A 5,224-nucleotide genomic window follows, 5' to 3' on the forward strand; every position below is an offset into this window, starting at 1 on the left:
TTTTTTTGTATTTTTAATAGAGATGGGGTTTCACCATGTTAGCCAGGATGGTCTCAATCTCCTGACCTCATGATCCGCCTACCTCAGCCTCCCAAAGTGCTGGGATTATAGGCGTGAGCCACCGTGCCCGGCCTATAATTTTTTAACAACTACATCTTTCCACACACATGTTCATGCTGACATTTAAATTTTTCCTTTGTATTTCAGTAGTTGCAAAGTATGTACTGTCTGTCAAATCATAAAATGTTTGCATCTTAAGCCAAAATTATCACGTAACTATTTTAACTGATTGGATGCCCACCAGCGTCTATGACCAAAACCAATCAGCAGCCTTGAAATTTAGGGTTGATAGTCATGTGATACCAAACCTCATCTATTCAAAAGTGTGCAAACAATCTAGAATTTGTGATACGACACTGAATTGATACCCACCCACATCTATTTAACAACACGTAGCAATCTTTTAATAATAGTTAAAAATGGTGCCCATCTTTTCTTTAGCTTCTATTTCCATTACGTTAAAACTGTGAATTTTATCTACTGTACTTTTTTTTAAAGTTTTTCATTGATCACTCATTCTTCTTTGCAAGGAAAATACAGATAAAATTAAAATTCCATTTTTTCATAATTTTTGATAAACTTTTCTTCTGAATTGAGTTATCATTGGAAACATTGCTAAAAATTGAATAAAACAATAGAAATATATCATACACTTAAGATTTATTAAATGTAAAAATTGAATGCTATTGGAAGCAAATCCTCTAAAACAGATGTTCATTGATAATATTATGGCTAGAATGAAACATGATTCAAATTTATTTATTCTATAGTTGTTATAATTGAGAGCATGCATAAGTAGATGTGAATAAAAGCAATTTGGGTATAAAAATATCTTCAGGTTTTCTGAAACTCTGATTTAGAGACCAAAAATTATATAGCAATCTATCAAAAATTAGTCTTGATGGTCATGTGACAACTAGATTCATTCTTCCCTGAAATTTGATGACTACGAAGAGCTGGTAGCTACCAGACATGCAGAAATATTGTTAATACCTTTTTACCCCTTCACCTTTTCACCCTGGACCTCTCGTTTGGTGTCCTAGAGCCTCCTGGGACAGGACCAGGCTCCACTGCTAGGTTCCTGGTGGTGAGATGGGGCCTTCCTTTTCTGATGTGCCAAAAGGGTGACTTGGAAGCTGGGATTCCAGAAAGCAGTGTCTTCAAGCCCGTCTGTGCAGCATTCCCCTTGGAAGCCTCTTTCTTGGGGTTTTCACACCGGGTTGAAAACTTTGGCTCCAGATTACCTGGAATGACTTCAAGGCTTTTAGCTTTTCCGTATGACTTTTCTGTGTTGGTATGCTGGGAGAGAAGTTCTCAACATCCTAACACACTTCCCGACAAAGGAGGGGAAGTCAAATAATTCACCGTGAGCAACCATCCATGTGTAACTGAGGAAGGCTTAGGGTGAAGCCCTCACTTTTTTTTTTGAGGCAGGGTCTCACACTATCACCCAGGCTGGGATGCGATGCCTCAATCACTGCAGCCTTGACCTTCCAGGCTCAAGCGATCCTCCCACCCCAGCCTCCAGAATAGCTGGGACTAGAGGTTCGTGCCACCTGCTCCCCCACCCCTGGCCCCAACTAATTTTTCTTTTTTTGTATTTTTGCAGACATGGGGTTTCACCATGTTGCCCAGACTGGTCTCAAACTCCTGGGTTCAAGTAATCCACCTGCCCTGGCCTCCCCAAGCACTGGGTGCAGGCATGAGCCACTGCACCCAGCCTGAAGCCCCCACTTCTGTGTGACCCGTGAAGGAAATGGTACCAAAGAGCTTGTGCAGCTGGACCCTCGGTTTGCTTCCATTCATTCAAGAGAAGCAGAACAAAAGTGTAGACAGTCTATACCAAGTAACACCAGATATTTCTAACAGGTTCATAAGCACATGCTTTGGGGGTATTTGTGTAAAAAGCAGGACGGCCGTATGGAGATCCTTTGGTCCCTGGTTACATATTACATACTTCATGAGCATAATAAAGAGATTAATATAAAGAAAATATGGTACACTCTTAAGTAGCTTTCCAACAGGAAAAAAATACTTAGCAATATTTTTCACTGTCCATTTCATTTCCTTTTTCACTTACAGATGTTGAAACTAGAAAAATAAAAGGGCTTGAATGTCCATAAATTATTACCAGCAGCATATGACATGGAACAGGGTATCATTCAGAAGAAAAAGAAATCATGCCTTTAAAAAGCATTTTGCGAGCTCAAATGGGACTTATGTCAATCAAGAAAGATGTCTGCATTCCAGGGGCTCAGTGGACAACTGTCCCCAGCAGTAGGCAGAACACTGCAGAAAAGCTTGCATGATTCAGTTTCTGTTACATTGACCCAGTATTTTAGAAGACTATTTTTAATCTAATTTTTTGAACAAACGTTTTAAAAAATCAGTTTAAATGTACAGACATTTGCAAAGAGAGTTTCAAGAATTCCCACATGTGCTTTCCCTGGCTTTCCTTGATGTTCACATCTCATGTAACTATGAAACCTTTACCAAAACTACGAAGTGAATGCTGGTCTAACTCTATTAGCTGAACCCAGACTTGACGTGGTGTTCACCAGTTTTTCCACCAACATCCCTTTTCCCACCCAGCATCCGGTCCAGGACATCACACTGCATTTAGTCCTCACAACTCCTCGGCCTCCTCCAATCTGGGACAGTTTCTCACATGTCTTTGTGTTTCCTAAACGCCTTTGACGGTTTGAAGGATGTTGGTCAGGTGTTTTGTAGACCGTCCCTCAATTTGAGTTTGTTTAAGGTTTACTCATGGTTTGACTGGGGTTATAGGTTTTGAGGAAGAAAACCACAGAGGCGAGGTGGCTTCTTATCACATAGGACTTTGTGCAGGATCTCCACAGACACCTCTGGTGATGTCACCGGGACATCACAGCTCACTGCAGCCACAGACAGGTGGCTGGGATACTGCTGACAGTCACTGGGCTTCCCTTCCAGAGTCTGTTGGGAAGGATCACAAAGCCCAGTGGACACTCACAGAGGAGAGGTGGAGGGGGAAGCTGCAGCTCCACTTCCGGGAGAGAAGACTATTTACATCTATTATTTGGAATTTCTCCATAAAAGGGGAGGGGCAAGCTGCAGCTCCACTTCCTGGAGAGGAGGATATTTACATGTATTATTTGGAATTTCTTCGTAAAAGGGATTTGTCCTTCTCCTTTTTGTTAATTTATGAAATTAACTCTAGCTAAGAAATTCCCTATGTATTTCATAGATCAATAAAATAAACAAAACCCATTCCACATGTGTACTTAGAAAAGGTTAGAAAAACTTAACTCTTCAGTGATAGCGACGATGCTCCCTCTCCCCCGGCTTGGGGGTGGGGGACTCTCGTTTGCATATTTCCGTCTTAGAGGCCCACACTGAGCATACAGACCCACACGAGGTTCAAATGCCAAACTTCAGGTGAAAAAGGCATATGGGCAATGCTGAGAATGAACATGACAGATTGTGTATTTTCAGTGAGGTTTTTTTAAGCATGGAAACTCCTCTTTGTTCCATAATGCTTGTTTTAATTTGCAGTTTGCAACTCTTGCGTTGAGGTGCAACAACCTACTCTGACTTTTGGTTAACTCTTGACCAGAATTGAATCCTGCTGTTGGAATTTCAACTGGAAGTGAAGGTAATATTTAATAGTGCTAGGATTGTATTTCACAGCTCAAAGGTTTTGCTGAATGTTCACATCGCCCAGTAATGTTTTGTTTAGAGGTGGGCACGAGCCCCACCGTTCCCGGCTTAGCAGATTCTCTTACAGAGTGTTCTTTGGGAGGTGTAAATGAGGCCTAAGTGTTAAAAACGTGGATCCTGGTACCGGGTGATATTTTAAACAATTACAGATGGTGGCAGGCTGGCTGTAATTGACAGCAGTGTCAGCCCCAGAAAGGGACTTGACAGGCTTCGGCATATGATGATTAATTACTGCGCTCTGTCTCTGGGCGTTCCAATTTCCTCTCGTGCAGCTCATAGCTGGAGTGAAATCTGTAGCTCCTATTACACCACACAGCACAGGAAATGTCTTTTCACTGCCCTATCCAAGGACCACTCATGGCTGGGAAAGTTGCTTGAGCAAGTCTCTCCCTGACAGGTTGTATCTGGAGAAGATTTGGCACAGGGAACACAGAAAGGATGCGAACAACAGGAGTGTCCCCTCTCTTCTGTAGTTACTGTAAGCTGGTAACGACTTACAAATTGAGTCAGGCCAATGGCCATCAAGCAGACTGGCTCTACTTCTGAAAAAATAGAATTGCCTGAAACAATGATGGCTTTGAGGATGATAATAAAAGGATAAAAGAGTCATCTCTTTGCTTGCTTTTATTTCACCAAAATCACATTTGCACTAGCATAACAGATAATATAAGGACACATGCACTTAGATCGTAGGCTACAGAGACACAACTCTGCATTCCATACCTGTTGTTATTTCTCTCCTTTGCCAGTTGGAGCTGGGCACCTCCATCAGCTGGGAGAAGTCATGAAGCCTTGAGTTGAGGGCCAGCAGGCTCTCCCCGCAGCCTCGGCTGGTGGTCACTGTGCGTGGGTGAATGGAGTGGCGCCGGGCTGTCTGCTTTGGGCAAATGAAGGTGATCACTTTGAAGCTTGGCCTTTGGGCAGATGCTTTCTACAACTTCCTAAACCTTGTACTAAGTTTGACTTCTGGGAAAGTCACTTTTTTCTTTTACAACTTTACAAACAACAATGAAGTATCCCCACCCTCAACAGTTGGACTCAGTGGGAAAGAGGGCGTTTCCAAGAGGATCTGGGTGTACTGGCAGACCAGATGAGGTCAGAGGCACAGGGCGGGTGGTGAGGCCAGTGGAATTGAGCAGCTTTGGTGGAGAGTCCAAAGGTGTTCTAAATGCAGCACTGTACAATGCTGGGCTCATTTGCAGAATATTAGGAAAAAGAAGCAGCCAGCAGCCAGCCCCAGCCTATAGAGGTGGAAAACGGAGTGATCGTATTGTAACACCAGGGCTGGTAGAAAGTCACACAGAAAGGGGTAGAGCTTAACTCCACCCTTCTTAGGATCTGTCAGGGGCCTCTGCCCCTGTACCAGGCAGCAATCCAGACTCTGCACCCTCCTTCGCCTCACCCTGCTCATACCTGCAGGGTTCCATGTCTTCCTTCCTTCCTTCCTTCCTTCCTTCCTTCCTTC

The sequence above is a fragment of the Colobus angolensis genome, unplaced genomic scaffold (genome assembly GCF_000951035.1).
Source record: "Colobus angolensis palliatus isolate OR3802 unplaced genomic scaffold, Cang.pa_1.0 Scaffold196, whole genome shotgun sequence".
NCBI lineage: Eukaryota > Metazoa > Chordata > Mammalia > Primates > Cercopithecidae > Colobus > Colobus angolensis.